Source organism: Micromys minutus (assembly GCF_963924665.1).
Source record: "Micromys minutus genome assembly, chromosome: 32".
In the NCBI taxonomy this organism is placed as follows: domain Eukaryota; kingdom Metazoa; phylum Chordata; class Mammalia; order Rodentia; family Muridae; genus Micromys; species Micromys minutus.
In genome coordinates this window covers 26,608,123-26,625,682 of record NC_137967.1, presented here as the reverse complement: position 1 = coordinate 26,625,682, position 17,560 = coordinate 26,608,123, and the positions used below count along the sequence as shown (strand labels likewise).

The following is a 17,560-nucleotide window of genomic DNA, read 5'->3' as shown; positions in this document are numbered from 1 at the left end:
AGTAATATATATATATATATATATATATATATATATATATATATATATACAAAATACTAGACTAATAAAGCATGAAGAAATAAAGCAGTTACAGTTGTCAGAATTTGTTAGCTTTCATATTGCTGGTAGTTGTTACAGTCTACTGAAGGGAAAAAAGTCCAATTTTAAACCTGGTGAACAACAATTTAAAAATTGGGCCCAATAAAGCAATATAGTGTGTAAAATATAACACAAATAACCAACCACATTAGACTTACTTGGGTTATAAGCTATAAGGGTGAATATAGCACTATTCTGTATGAAATGATAATAAAATGGATAAGATCTCACCATATATCATTTCATTATGACACGTATTTTGACTGACACAGTAACCCATAATTAGATTTTCATCTTTAAAATAAAAACAACTTCAATGTATGGTTTTATTATGATATCATGCTTTTTTCTATATTTTTTAATCCAACTAAAGCAGTATCTGGAAACAGTGAAATCATGACTCATCACAAATTGGCCTAAAGTAGGAAAACAGATAGAAATGATGGCTGTGGTGTTCATTATCCACCAACAGGGATCATGTGAAAGAGCAATATAACCGTATAAAACTGAAGAGAGAGTATAAAATGCTAGAAAGGTGCAAACAAGAATCAAGATGGTCTTGTTGGCTCTGTTTTCAGAGAATCTTCTTGAAGAAGTATGAGTACAGAGGATGTGTTGAACCTTCTTCTTGTGCACATGAAGTATTACAATTATGAAGGTGCTAGAACATACAATGAGCAGAGAAAGTACAACCTCAGAAAACATACAAAATGTTGTATAGAGTAAGTCTACTATTTTGTTATGGCCTAGAGAATGGCAGAATTTGGAATCTCTCTTTTGTGTCTTGTTTTTGCTATTCATCATGGTAGATGTATACACAGGGGAAAACATATTTACTAGTGTAAACAAGATCCAGAAGAAAGAAATGGACAAGCTCATAAACTTTGTTGATTTGACTTGATATTTCTTCAAGTGGGGGTTTCTGGGGCTGATGGTGATTGCCTAGAAGACACATAAGAGACAAGTGATGATGATAGATATGTTTCTGCCAAGTCTTTGAACATATAAAATAAGTTGTACTGAACATCATTGAATAACTGGTTTTACCCAAAAGCTCCCATTATCTGGGGGAGTCCTTTCGAGATGATCAACAAAGAGTTAGATGTGATCTGTAATGTGTGTTCATTGTAGTAAAGGATTACATAGTAGAAAAGAAGAGAGAAATTGTCTAGAATACCAAGTGTACTCTGAAGTGAGAGTTCTATTATTATCGCCCTGTTCCTGGACTCCATTAGGTCATTCAGCAACTCGCCTCTAAATGATGCCAATAATCACATCTGTGAAACTATGTATTGAAGAAAGTTTTCTAAGTTGGGACCTGTATGTGCAAGAATCACAGTACCACCTCTTTCCAAGTCACAGTGGGCAACATAACAAAACTGTGTTTCAAGTAAAATATTTTATCATCATCACTAATAAATGTCACTGAAATTGTTAAAATCTAAATGCAGATATTTATGGACAGAACTTCTACTATTGCAATGTTAGCATTTAGAATAATGACTTTCCATCCTGTGAAATGCAATGGCTAGTGAGTCCAAGTGGAATAAATGTTCACTTCTACAATCCAGAATGAACTGCAGTTTACAAATCATAATGGAAAAACATAGACTTTTGCCACCAGTTCAACATGATCAAAATTCATACAGTCCTCATGTGACACTGAAGTCATAAAACTATACATGTTGTATAACAGCATAAATATAAACTATTAGCAAAACAATTCATTATAAGAGGTGGAAGACTGTAATCACACGGTCATATGAAAAATTGGGGAGACAGAGCATGGTCTCACCACCATCAGGACTCAGGGCCTGCTCACAAACTGCTGAGCACTCAAGAGTCTCAGAAGCGCTCTCTCACCTGAGGCCATAGGTGAGCCCACGGGTGAGCCCCCACTTTCCCCCACACTGACTGCCTGGGAAGAGACTACCGGGAACTCTTGGAGCTCAGGTAGTGCAGTGCTGACTGGGAATGGATCTGTTCTGGCCCAGAAACAGAGTCACATCACCGCAATCAGAACTCACTGCCTGCCTGCAAGAGCCGAACACCCAGGAGCAATCTCAATCCTGAGCCCACAGACCCTCAGACCCACAGGAAAGGCAAGATCTAGTCAGAGACAACACGATCACCTAATATCACAGATAACAAGATGGTAAGAGGCAAATGCAAGAACCTAAGCAATGGAAAACAAGACAACCTGGCAAAATCAGAACCCAGTTCTCCCACCATAGCAATTAGTGGATATCCCAACATACCAGAAAAACAAGATGTGGACTTAAAACCATACTTCATGATGATGGTGGTGGTCTTCGAGAAGCACATGAATAACTACTTTAAGAAGTACAGGAGACCCTACAGCCCCTCCTAGTTTCTCTCCTATCCCCTCAAATTAATAGCCTCTTTTTTTATATTATTGTTACATATATACATATGTGTATGTATATGTACCCACAAATACTTGATTACAACCTTAAAAAATGTATTCGTATACTTTTATGCAAAAATGCTGAAAATTTGTACATTTATCTTTGTTTTTTAATATAAAAAATAAATAAAATAAATAAATTCTAGGTTATATAAGGGGCAGGTATTACTTAAATATACTTGCGAGAAAAATACAAAAAAAAAAAAAAAAAAAAAAAGTACAGGAGAACAAACATTAAAAAGTAGGAGCCCTTAAAGAGGAAAAGAATGGAACATGCTACACTGAGAAACAGCTCTCATTAAATGTCACAAAAATCCATACATAATGACACATGCATGGTTGCTTATTGAAGTCATATTGTGGAGCACGAGCTACTCTATCCTATCTCTTACCAAATGGCAATAGAATGGAAACAAGTGACTCAAAACAACAGGGCAAAGACAAAAATAACAATTTGCAAACACTAACTTCTAATCAGAGATATTCTCACATGGACATTAGAGGTGAATTGTACCAGCTGATACACACCAAGATTCTCTGTAATAATGCAAATGAAAAACCAACCCAATCACACAACAAATTAAGGAATCAAAAAACTACCCAGGAGAATATGAATAATTACATTGCATTTATATAGAAGACAGCATAGGTCTACACTGATTAAATCTCTTAAAATAACAAAGATATGCAACTATATATCCTCATAGTCACACACCAAATCATAACTCCACAGAGAAGAGTATTGATTTAATGACAGAGAATTGTACTAAATATAGTTGTCAAGTTTCTTTATGTTTTGATGTAGACAAGTTCAGGTAGTATCTCATGCTAAATAATATCTGTATGTGGTTTAGACCATTCTAAAATCCCAATACCACAGCCTATGTATAGCAATCCAAAAATAATCACTAATTGTGCACTCCAATAGAATGTTTTATCTATTAAAATAAAACAGGATGAAAATTTTAGAAATGTTGCTTAAAGGTGACTCATAAGAAAGAGAGGAACTTTATAGAATGGACAGCAGAAACAGCTAGATATTGGGAAGAAATACTTGAATATTCATGCCATGCATATTGTGAGCTTATTATGACATTCTTTTGAACTGTGTCCTGAGTTTTGTGATAATTTATGATGCTTGTGTGTTCCTTCATACTATTAAAACATCCAAAAATATACAGCATTTTATAAAAAGAATTTGGAAGCTCAGCATGTATTAGACCTACTTATATTCCACCTACCTAGAGTACTTGGCTTACAGAGGTCACTGGAAACATGCTCAGGAGGTTGCTTCATAAGACTCTTTCATGGCATATCTGTGAAGAGAGAAAAAAATAATCATAGTTACTGAAAGACATCCCAACCTAATGTCTGTCATAATATTGAAAATACCAAAAAATTAGTGATTTCTAAGTAGAATGCTAACAGTGTTTAAGAATGCAACATAATGTGGTGAATTTACACAGTGAAATACTACTTGGATATTAAAAAAAGGACATGATGACATTTATAGGCAAATGGATGGAACTAGAAAATATCATTGTGGAAAAGGCTGGGCTTGCAGACTAGACACACAGGCGCTTTGCCACCTGGACCAGCAGAAAACCCGGGGCACAGGCCTGGTGAGTTTGCACAGTGAGTACCCAGAGCCCAGATGGTGCTTGGTGGTGCTTGTGGAAAAGCTTCCTTTCTGGCCCACAGTAAGGCCCAGGCCTTTGTTAGAGGGAACGGGGTTCTGCCCAGGAAAGACAGTGCTCAAAGATCAGCTTCACAGGCTCTTTTACACCTGGACCAGAGGTGATCCTGACACATAGGCCCAGGGAATGGACATCAGGAATTCTCAGAGAGCAGAAAGTACTGCACTCTCTGGAAAAGGGTCCTTTTTGGCCTACAGAAAGAGCCAGGTCCCCACCAGTAATACTCAGGACCTGTGGGGAGAGGGCTGAGCTCCCAGAACAGCCTCACAAGAGATCCCACAGCTGAGCCCACAAAGACAGAGCTGAGTTACTGCCACCAGAACTCACTACTTGCCCACAAAAAAGCTGAACACTCAAAAGCAATTTTCTTCCTGACTCCACGGGCCCTCAGATCTACAAGAGAGACAGGTACCAGTCACTGACAACAAGATCACATATAATCACAGATAAAAAGATGGCAAGAGAAAAACAAAAGAACTTAAGCAATGGAAACAAAGACAACCTGCCAACATCAGAATCCAGCTCTCCCACCACAGCAAGCAGAAAAACAAGACTCAGACTTAAAATCATACTTCACGATCATGATGGAGGTCTTGGAGAAGTGTGTGACTAACTCCCTTAAACAAATACAGGAGAACACTCATAAATAGAAGCTCTTAAAAAAAAAAACACAAAAATCACTCAAAGAACTAGAGGAAAACACAATCAAACAGGAAAATGAATTGAAAACGGAAATAGAAACAATAAAGAAAACAGAAAAAGAGACAACCCTGGAGATAGAAAACCTAAAAGAGAAATCAGGAGTTACAGATGCAAGCATCACCAACAGACTACAAGAGATGGAAAGAGAATCTCAGGGACCGAGTACAACATAGAAAACATAGAAAAAACAGTCAGAGAAGATGCAAAAGTGAAAATACTCCTAACCCAAAATGTCCTGGAGATTCAGGACACAATGAGAAGACCAAACCTAGGGATAACAGGAATAGAAGAGGGTGAATAATATCCACTAAAAGGCACAGTAAACACATTCAAAAAATCATAGAAGAAAATTTTCCTACCCTTAAGAATGAGATGACCATGAGCATAAAAGAAGCCTACAGAACTTCAAATAGGTTGGACCAGAAAAGAAATTCTTCCCAACACATAACACCAAGTGTTCAAAACAAAGAAAGAATACTAAAAGCAGTAAGGAAAAAAGGACATGTAACATATAAAGGCAGACCAATCAGAATTATACCCAACTTGTCAACAGAGACCATGAAAGCTAGAAGTTCCTGGACAGATATCATACAGACCCTAAGAGAACACAAATGTCAACCCAGGTTACTATATTCAGCAAAACTCTCAATTACCATCGATGAAGAGACCAAGATATTCCAGGACAAAACAAAATTTACACAATATCTGTCCACAAATCCAGCCCTACAAAGGATGATAAATGAAAAATCTACACCCTAGGAAAAGCAAAAATAAATAAATAAATAATCATCATCATCATCATCATCATCATCATCGTCATCATCATCACACAGAAAACAAAAGAAGAAAAGCACACAAACATAAGTCTAACTAACAAAAAAATAAGGGGAAAACAAAAATCACTATTCCATAATTTTTCTTAACATCACTGGACTCAATTCCCCAATAAAGAGACATAGACTATCAGACTGGATACATAAATATGATCCAGCATTTTGCTGCATACAGGAAACTCATCTCAGAGACAAATACAGACGCTACCTCAGAGTAAAAGGCTGGGAAAAAACCTTCCAAGCAAAACGTTCCAAGAAACAAGCTGGAGTAGACATTCTAATATTGAATAAAGTATATTTTCAACCAAAAGTTATCAAAAAAGATGAGGAAGGACACTTTTTACTCATTGCAGGATAATTTTATCAGGATGAATTCTCAATCCTAAGCATCTATGCTCCAAACACAAGAACACCCATATTCATAAAAGAAACCCTACTAAAGCTCAAAAAATACATTGCACCACACACAGTAATAGTGGGAGACTTCAATAACCGACTCTCATCAATGGACAGATCATGGAAGCAGAAACTGAACAGAATATAGTTACTTTTTAACTGTGAAAAACAGTCTGGAAAACCACATGCAATCTTAGAAACTTGCACGTTAGAGCTTTTTATTCTTACAAAAACAGAAAATAGAGTCAATGTATTACTTTTTAATGAAAGAAGTATTTCCAATGGAAGCCCCCAGCCAATGAAGTATCAAGATTTGCGCAGGCTAAAAGTCTAGTAGAAGACTAGCCTTGAAGAGACTAGGGCTGTGGAAGAAGTCAGACAATAGTGACTAAGGACAGCCTACAGTCAGTAAATACTCAGCCTCTCATCTGTGCCTGTTGCTTCCTATATGACAAAGCTCACTGTAAGACAAAACCCAGTCTAGAGATAGGGGCATAGAAGGTGAGCTTTCCAAACTGGAGAAGAGAGTGGAGCCCTTATGCAGAAAATGGAGGGTGGACAGCACATAATTCTCAAGAGCAGGTTAAACTTCAGTCAGCAATATATGTAAAGATCTCCCTTAGTTCAATGATTAAGTGTCATCTATTCGTCAATGTTTATGGCAAACACTTGCTCTATCACTTCCTATAATGATAGCCTAGACAAGGCTAAGCCTTCTCATCTGTAAGATAGTGCAATACTTGTCTTCTAAAATTCTAATTGTAAGAATTAGAAGAGTTAATATCTGCAGAAGATGTCAGACTGTATAAGATATTTAACCCCATAAATTTTAACTATTATTTTTCTGCACAAATAAACTTTTGGTTAGTAGAAAGAAGACAAGAACACAACTTTTACAAGCACCATATATAAGGAAAATGCATTGACCCCAGTTGTACAAAAAAAATTAAAAGCTTCATTATGCACAGACAGAAACTCATCATCAAGTCATACTGGGACTAGAGAGATAGCTCCAAGGTAAAGGTGTTTGCTACCATGCCAGGATCTAGACTGCAGATGAGGATTCACTTCTGTAAACTACCCTGTGTTCCACATGCTCTCTGTAACATGCATGCACATTCATAAACATGTACACAGTGCACAACAAATGAATATAACAAAAAAGTTGAATTGAGACCTAAGAAGTACCACATTATGAGAGATCCCTGAACTCATGGCCTTCCCTGCTCAGGAAAGAAATGGAGCAGTATGCACAGTACACAGGTCTTCTCTGCAGATGTGCTCTAAGTTCACCTACAGCATGAGCATGCCCTAACACACACCTGCTCCATTCTTCTAGATGATGCACAAGTCTGTCATTTCTTTAGCAAGCTTCAGCTTGTTATTTTCACTTTCTTTAGAACAAAAACAGCTTTACTATAAGTTTTGCAGATGGTGTCAAGGTTCCTGACAGCAAAACCAGATAGAATTTGGAATTGGTAAGCAACAGCAGAGATATAAGGTCCTCGAAAGTCATCCGGATGTTGTCATCGTATCATCTCGTACTCAAAACTCTGAAGGCTTGGCAGTCATACAATGGAGAAGATGAACCTTCTTAATTCAGAAACATAAGCAACAATGGGACTAACATTGGGACTAAATTTTTAGCAGGAAAGATAAAACAGAAAATTCATTTTCACAGGAAAAAAAAGGGATGAGGGTGCTCCTTAAAGAAGTAACAGGAGAATCAGAGTCACAAAATATTGATGCTAGAAACTGACAAGTTGTTGACAAATATCCACAATAAATCACACCTTGACCTAGCAAAAATAATATTGTTGTGAGATAACCCAGACTCAAAAGGACATGCATGGTGTATACTTACTTATACGCAGGATATTAACCATAAAGTACAGGATAACCATGCTACAAACCAAAGAACCAAAGAAGTCAATTAACAAGTAGGGTCCAAGGAAGGGTATTTTACTCCTCCTCAAAAGGAGAAATAAAACTGATATCAGAAGGAGAGAGAGGGAGGGACAGAACTGGGGAGGAGAACAGGGCAGAGGGATCACATGTAGGAATGGTGAGGAGAAAACAAAAATCAGTGGCAGGCAGGAGAATCTCTAAGATACGTCAGATACATAGGATGAGGACACCTCCATGTAATTCTGGCTGAGACTCCTAGTGGTGGGAAATGAAGAAGCCACCTGCTGTAACCAGACAGAACTCCTGGTGGAGGAATAAGTACACCAACGCAACCAAAAAGCTTCAACCCAAAATGTATCCTGCCTCCAAGATGTGCAGGAACAAAGATGAAGGAGGAACTGAGGGAACAGCCGACCAATGACTGGCCAAAGTTGAGTCCCATCCTGTGGGCAAGAAGCTATCCCTGACACTATTGATCATATTCATATTTGAAGACAAGAGCCTAGCATAACTTTTCTCTGAGAGTCTCTGCAAGCAATGAAAATAGGTGAAGACACACAGAGCCAAACATTAGAAGGAAGAGGACCCAAAAAAGGATAGGGACTCCCTAGGAAGCCAACAGAGTCAAAGAACCTGTACATTGGCGCCTCCTAGAGACTGAACCATACACCAAGGAGAAAACCTGGGCTGTACCTATGCCTTCTGAAGACAAGTAGTAGATGGGCAGCTTGGTCTTCATGTAAGTCCCCCAACAACTGGAAAGGAGGCTGTTTCTGAATCTGTTGCTTTCATATGGATCCCATTCCCCTAACTGGGCCACTTTGTCTTGCCTCTATGAGGAAAAGATACACCTAGACCTACATGACTTGACTTTGCCAGAGTGGGTTGATACCAAGTGTGGTCTTATCCATTTCAGAGGAAAAGAGAAGGGAATTGGACTAGGGGCTACAGGGCCTGGGGGAAGCTGCTATTGGCATGCAGAGTGAATAAATTAATTAATGAATGGAAAAAAATGATCAGGACCTTAGCCATCATTTAGTGGAAAGCAGCATTAAATAATATGGGGAGAAAATATCTATGATTTCATTTTTACTTGAATCATTTATACCAATTTCATTTCCAAATCTGTAAGTCATTCTTGCCACTTTCCAATACCTGTCTTTTTTTTCCCCACAACCACAGTATGTTTTTGCAGGAATGCACAATGTATTGAAGCAGTTTGGTGACTTGAAATGAGAATATGGACAGGCTACTTGCACAAACAGTCACACAATTTTCTGCTCAATGATGCTACGTTAGCTACATTTTGAAATGTTCAACTGATAGTAAATTTATTTCTACTGCATCCAAAATTCACATAATATAAAAATACAGATTTGTACCATCTAAATCAGATGAAACTGCCTATGTGAATGTTGAATCAGATAAGCTGAGATACACCCAATATTTTTACATCAAAATATTTTATAATTTTATGGTGACAACACAGGGACATATCTCAAATGAAGAATAACACCGTATTGTTATTATGAGTTCAGAACTCATAATCAGCTATGAAATATGAAAAATAACTTGTGAAATAAAATGGTGGCATAGATTATTACTGAGGTGAACAGGAAGATTAATTTTTAAACTGCTTTTATCACAGTTGGAGGATGCATATTCAATCTTCAGAACTCACCTAAAACACATAACCAACGTGTTGTCATGCAATCTTTTAAAACATATTTTTATTCTTTTAATTATAATATAATTACATCATTTTCCCCTTCCATTCTGTCTTTCCACAATAACTTTTCTTGCTCAGTTTAATACTCATGGCTTTTTAAAAATAATTGTTGTTACATATATGTAAATATATGTGTGTACATATATGTAAATATATGTGCATAAATATATGATTGGAAAGTATAGAGTAAGGTGGGAGACAAAGTTTTGGTAAGACAGGAGAGGAGAAAGAAGAGAATCAGATGAAGGTGGCTGAGGAGGATGGTTTAAGTCAAGGTGAACTAAACTGGTTTTATCTTGTGTAGGTGGGCAGCTTATATCTTTATTAATTGGTAGTAGATTTATTGCTTGGATTCATTGTGGATTGAGAATTTAACATATAAATTTAATCTATAATTATTGATTGTAGAGTCATGGCTTTACCAGGCTGAGGAGGACAGTGTGTGAAAACATTGGCTGAGAGGCAGCTGGAGCGTGCGGATCCAGCTCTGTTGCCTGCATAGACCTGCAGAGCAAGTTGAATGTTTGCCAGGTGTGGCAACTACCCACCCAGGGGACCCTGTGGAGAGGTGGTAACAAGAAACCATGTGACTTGCAGACCGCATGACAGAGCAGCAGGTTCTGTACTTCCATGTGGCTCTAATGGTGCCAGCACTAATGTGGGATAAAAGGTTACATTTTAATTTTTAACACTGAGAAAATTATAGTTGTTTCTTCTTACAAAAACAGTGAACATTCATTATTTAGAAATTAGTGAATAAACTTAAAATCTAAAAGATTAAAATGCACTGTCTATGCACTAAGCGCTACAATGTTGAAAGGTTAAAGTGAATAGAGAATTAGTGAGCTAGATTCTGAAGAAGGATCACATTTCATCCTTTCTGCCCTTACCTCCAAGATTGCCCAAAGATTCAATAATTCACTAGAATAATTTGGAAACAGAAAATTATACTTATCATTCCAACTTATCACAGGAAAGGTATCTTGATTAAAATAAACCAAAGAATGATGAAACAAGATTTTACAAAATAACTTATACTCTGTGAATTAAAATTTCTTGTCCTTGATCTACCAATGAGCTAACTCATAGAAACAACTTGCATTGAAATACATAACGCAGAGATATGTTGGTAGAAAAAAAACTTCAGCATGAACAATTCCAAGAACAAATAGGGGGCTTATTCTGGTGTCACTACATAAACAATCTGGCACTGCCTCCCCAACAGCTATCAAATGCTAATAGCTCCTCTGCTAGATTTCTAATTTTTTCCCACTTTTTCCCATCTATTTTGGTATTGTTTTAATCTTGGACTTGCATAAGCCTTCATTAAGCTGTCACATTTACACATGAATTTGCCCAGTTATTTCTAGAAAACTTTTTTCCTTAATGTCATCAACTACCTCTGTCTCTTATTCATTCCAGTCACATTTTAGAGAAGTTCAGTGAGCCCCAAATAGTTATTTAATGTGTGTGTGTGTGTGTGTGTGTGTGTGTGTGTCATTTACATCTAGTACTTTATGTTACTTTCTTTTCTTTCATCATTCATCAATTGGGGAGGGTCGCTCTGTTACTGCCTATTTAATGAAACTCACCTGAGAAAAATTAAGATATAATATGAACTATGGTTTTAGTAGTAAGTTCATAGGAGTCATTGTAGTAGTACTGTATTTACTTATCAAAATGTTAACATTATGTTATCTTTATGGTGTAGAATCTAGTCACAAAATGGGGTAGGTTTTAGTGATACCTATGTCTTTGAATCATTTTTCCCTATGAGTAACCCCACATCAATATTTCTTTAAGAATAAAATTGCTTGGTTTATCAAGTTTGCTTTAAGTGGCATCCTTGCTTTGATTTGCCATTTGTTTCCAATCAAAGAACACTAAACATGTACTCACATCTCCCTGGAAGAACTATGATTTAAAAACAACAGCAACAACAAAAACTACCTGAAGGAAAGAAGAACTGCTTTACAATCATGACAGAAGGGCACCTATAGAAACACAAAGTTGTATATAATGTTATAATATCACAAGCAATGTCCTCAGCTAACGACACAGAATCCTTGGAGACATTCAAAATTCTCACAAGAGAGGGCACTGGAGAACAATAAGGCATATTATATTACAGCTTGATAAGGAAAGTGGGTGTGTGGAAAGAGCCAGAAGTTTAAGTTTCAGTTATGGGAAATTCCACATTCATAGACTCCAGAAGATTTCATCAGAATCTGTGTCTTTGCCTGTCTTATACATTGTCATTCACTGAAGATTTCACAGTCGCCCAACCTAAGAGAAAAACACTAATGATTTAAACTTCAGATGAAACATTGTGTTCTTTATAGTATAATGTTACAAGAAGGAAAAAGTCAGAGATAAGGGGAATAATGAATAAAATATATCTCTGAATAAATTTTATTACAAATACTTCTTGAAGATAAATTTTAAACCATTTCAAATTTTGCTGACTACCATGTTGAACAATGGTCTATAGCATGAAAACCACTGAATGGAGAATGGCCTTACGCAATATGAAAGATCCTTCTGGAAAAAAGATAGCAGCAAAACATGCATGAGTGTCTTGGAAAGTTGCTACTGAGATTTTACATCAGGATTTATGCATAAAGTGTCAACAGCCAGGTGGCTATTGATTCAGTATTATCCTCTGAGGTCAAAGAGATAGGATAGCACCATATATATATGACATTATCTTTCAGAAGTCCATCATTATGATGAGTTCTGTATGGCTTTCAAATGAATTTTTTTTAAAGACAGGAATAAAAATAGTCACTGGGGAAAACTACAGGACTGTAAGTATTCTGTGTACATAGGCTTGTTCATCTGTGAATATCATGGTCTCCAACTGCTCGGGCACAATTGAATTAGTGCTGTGTTTATGTGACTCATTCACCTGGACAATACTACTCTCTTGAATGTTGTTCACAGTATAACCTAAACAATTAGGTATCTTATAAAATCCTTGAGATTTCAATATTTACCACTCTATCTTTGGAGAGGAAGTAGTTAAGCTAGAGGCTCTGGAGCTTCTCCTAGATTTTACATCACTAGTTCTTGATGATGCTTCTGCCCAGTAGACATGGTTATCAGAGTTGGCAAATGATTCATGATCTTAAGTCAGATGTTGTGACCAAAGCAATCTGTCCAGTCCTCCATTTCCCAACACCTGTCATATTTAGGAATTCAGACACACTCATCATCCCTGACATAAACCTTGTCTATGATACACAATCCAACCTGGCATCTTCCTCCACACAACCAAATTAATTACTATAATAGTTGCTTTCTGCTTGTCGTGTGTCTTCCTCAGTTGAAATACCTCCCTTTTTTCCAATTGTATGCTTGACATAACAGTGTATAATTCTACAGTACACAATAATTAGGCATATTAAAATTTTCCTGACTTTAATACCAATTTCTCAACTCTGAGTACTGATATCTGATGCATGGCTCAATTGCCCCTGAAATCTCTCCCAATCCCTTCAAACTCATACATACTCTCTGTCTTTGAAATCTTCTTTTATTTTCCTGTTCTTTTTTTCATCTTTCTAAAATAATACCATCTCTCAACAATCCTTATTTCTTTATGGATACAGGTTACGTGTTTAATGTCCCCTCCCCAGACTCTTATTTTGGACCCGCGCTAAAAAATTTATACCATTTTTTAAAGTTTTCAGTAATGTTAGAGGTGAGACACAATGGTATACCTGATTATGAGTCAGGGCAGGATTTCAGGAAGTAGAATCTAGGCATTAATCCATGACTCTTTGAAGAGTTTCAGTGTTCTATTACTGTAACATAGCTTTTCACTTTATCCTCCATTACCACTTTAGCTATGTAGATGTACACAGTAGCTCTTTCGTTCTTGCTGCTACTAATTTGGATGGATGATCTAGATTTTTATGTTTCCTGGCAACTCACTTGTCCTTACCTATCGTACTAATGGGAAAAAAGTATGAGCAAAAATAATATTTCATAAAGACTTTTATTGGCAATAATAGTAAAACATGAGAGATTGAGTCTCATCCAGCATAAAAGTACAGGCCTTCAGATAAACTAAAAAAAACATGGTGATCCACTTGTTCATCTACCATTAACAGACATAGGCTGCTACATACAAATTACAATTCTATCAATCATATGCCTGAAAGATAAACCAGTAATAACCTTATACAGGAGTCAAGCACCAGTTATATATGAGAAACAATCACAATTTGTATAACATCTACCACTTTTTGTTAATTTAAACTTCAGAGAGAACCACTAGAGGTGTAAATCTTTTTTCACATAGACAATGTAAAGGACATCTATAATACAGAAAATGGAAGGCTCATTTCCCCAGTGTAGGGGAATGCCAGGGCAACCAGGTGGGAGTGGGTGGTTGGGAGTGGGAGCATCTTCATGGAAGCAAGAGCAGAAGGAGGGGAGAAGGGAGAAGGGGGGGAAAGGAGATAACATTTGATATGTAAATACATAAAATATTTAATAAAATATCTTTAAAAAATAGAAAAGCTCATAAAAGGTCTTGAAATCTGAAGGAGCCGCAGAAAACAGTCATTAAATGGTTACAATTGAAGTAAATTTTCTCACGCTTTTGGGTTAGGAACTTTTTGTTTTTTGCATCTTCTCTGGCTGTTTTGTCTATGTTTACAATGTTGTCTTCTGTCCCCGAGATTCTCTCTTCGATCTCTTGTAATCTATTGGAAATGCTTGCTTCTGTGACTCCTGATTTCTTTTTTTTTTTTTTTTTTTTTTTTTTTGGTGTTCTGACTCTAGGGTTATCTCTTTTTGTGTTTTCTTTATTGTGTCAATATCCATTTTAAATTCCCTCTTCCATTCCTTCATCTCTTTGGTTCTGTTTTCCTCTAGTTCTTTGAGTTCTTTGAGTGTTTTTCTTGTTTCCTCTTTAAAAGCTTCTGAATCTTTTTGCTTTTCCTCCCTTTCTTGTTTCAGTAACTCTATCAGCATCTTGAGGTATGATTTCAGGTCTGTGTCTTCCTATTCTGGAGTGTTTGGCATTCCGATGTTTGCTGTTATGGGAGAGCTGGGTTCTGGTGTTGCCAGGTTGTCTTGGTTTCCTTGGGATATACTCTTTCACTTTCCTCTTGCCATTTTGTTGTCAGTGATATGTTCTTGCCTTTCCCTTGTATCTGGTCTGTGTCTGTGGATCTCCACTGGTTCAGGTGGCAGATGGGTCGAGCCCTGTTCTATGCCTCAGAGTCGCCGGGTGGGAACAGAAGTTCCAAAGTTCTGTTCCTGGTCGCTGGATCAGACAGGGCAGGGCAGGGCAAGGCAGGGGGTGCACTTTCCGTGTGCACTCTGCAGAGGTCTCTCTGCTCCCTGGCAGCCCAGGTGTCCCACCCACCAGTTGCTCAGCCTCTACGAGCCACCGTTCCGGGTGGCAGATGGGCCAGGCTTTGCTCTGCGTCCTGAAGTCGCCACCGGGTGGAAACAGAATTTCCAAATTTCAGTTCCTGGTCGCTGGATGAGGCAGGGCAGGGCAGGGCAAGGCAGGGGGTGCACTTTCCGTGTGCACTCTGCAGAGGTCTCTCTGCTCCCTGGCAGCCCAGGTGTCCCACCCACCAGTTGCTCAGCCTCTACGAGCCGTTGTTCCGGGTGGCAGATGATGTCTTTGTTTTTAATAGCTGAATAGTATTCCATCGTGTAAATGAATCATTTTCTGCATCCGTTCTTTGGTTGAAGGACATTTGGGTTATTTCTAGTTTCTGAGTATTACAGATAACATACTAGATCATGTGACCTTGTGTTGTGGTGGAGCATCTTTTGGGTTATATGTCAAGGAATGGAAGGGCTGGGTCTTCAGATAGGAGTATTTTCAATTTTCAAAGTAGCCAGAATATTGATTTGCAGAGTAGTTGTGCATGTTTGTAATCTGACCAGAACTGAAGTGCTGTTCCCCTTTATCCACATTCTCATTAGCACGTGTTGTCTGTTGAGTTATTAATCTTCGCCATTCTGGTCAGTGGTAGGTAGAATCTCAGGGTCATTTTTATTTGCATTTACATAATGACTTAGGATGTTGAAAATTTCTTTAAGTGCTTCTTGACCACTTGAGATACCCGTGTTGAGAATTTTCTGTTTATCTCTGTACCCCATTTTTAATTGGGTTATTTGGTTTGGAAACTGAAATGCTTCTGCAAGACAAATGGCACTGTCAATAGGACAAAATGGGGGCTTGCAGATTGGGAAAGATCTTCACAAATGCTACATCTGACAGATGGCTAATATCAAAAATATATTAAGAACTCACTGAAAGTTACTAATGATTATAAAAGTATTTGCCCTTTAACAGTCTTGCTATACTGCAGACTATAGCTTTTCAATCTTGTGTTCAAGTGTTCCTCTCGCATATTCAAGCCTACAAATACTCAGTGAAAAATTTAACTGAAATATATGTTTTGTTGTTTGTTTATTTAATGATTTAAACAGAAAAGTGAGGTATGATAAAATGGAGTCCTGGAACGTGGCAATAGGAATAGTGCTCTCACTTCAGAGTGCACATGGAATTGTGGGAAACTTCTATCTTCTTTTCCACTATCTACTCCTTAACTACAATGAAGGTACACTAAAGACTACAGACTTGATTCTTAGACATGTGTTCACAGCCAACTATCTGATCATGTTCTCCAAAAAAAAAAAAAAAAAAAGCTACAGATAATGGGAGCTTTTGAATGGAATCAATTCTTCAGTGATACTTATTTCATATACTCTCAGACTTGGCAGGAGCATGTTTGCCAACACCACCTGTCTTGTGTCTTCCAGTTTATCACCATCAGCCCCTGGAATTCCTGTTGGAAGGGTGCCATAGTCAAAATTTGACGGCTCATGGGCTTCTTCATTTCACTCTGCTTGGTCCTACACATGATGGTAAATATGATTTTCCCTATATATTCATTAAAAGAAAATTTTAATTCTGTTTCTTTTTTCAAGGTCGTAATAATATAGAACAATCACCATACAGAGCATTTTGGGCGTTTCCAGAAGTCTTGCTTTCTGTGGTCTTGGTCATTTCCAGCAGCGATATGATTGTCATACTGTTTGCTCACAAGAAGCAACTTCAACATATCCACAGTTCTCATGTTTCCTCCAGAAACTTTTCTAACTCTAGAGCCACCCAAAGCATCCTAATCCTGGTGTGTAGATTTCTCACATTTTATACCCTCACTTACAAGCTTACAAGGCTGCATTACGTTTTCTCATAATCCTAGTTGGTGGCTAGTTAATATCACAGCCAACATTTCTATTTGTTTTCCTACTTTAGGCCCTTTTGTCATGAGCCATGATACAATTGTTTTCAGATTCTGTTTATCCTTGATGAGAAATATAAAATTACTATAACCTTTAATAAGAATATAAAAAACATCTTTATAATGATTTGGAGTGTCTGATCATTTTAGTCACTAGTGTCCTTCAAAATATCAGTGTAAGAATTAAATGGAGGATTTTTATACTGTTTTTATTTTGCATTTACATTATATTTACATTTCAAATGTTATCTTCTTTCCTGGACTTCCCTCCATATTCCCTATCCCATCCTTCTATGAGGGTGTTCACCCACTCACCCCCTCCTGCTTCCCCACCCTGAAATTCCCCTATACTGGGGCACTGAGCCTTTGCAGGACCAAGGGATTCTCTTAGAGGAGATGATTTTAATACAACGATTATTTTACAGATTAGTAGTAGTAGATTCTTCTTTATAGACTATGGTCTATTTAGCCACAGGTTCCAGCTA

General features: G+C 37.3%; 1 pseudogene across 1 annotated transcript; it reads right to left on the bottom strand.

Annotated features, from left to right (window-relative positions):
- Positions 1–381: 381 nt before the first annotated feature.
- On the bottom strand, positions 382–16,907 carry LOC308413706 (vomeronasal type-1 receptor 4-like; annotated as a pseudogene). Its single transcript has 2 exons — positions 16,788–16,907; positions 382–1,478 (listed from the first exon to the last, which is right to left on the bottom strand). The product of its transcript is annotated as a vomeronasal type-1 receptor 4-like (transcript).
- Positions 16,908–17,560: the final 653 nt, after the last annotated feature.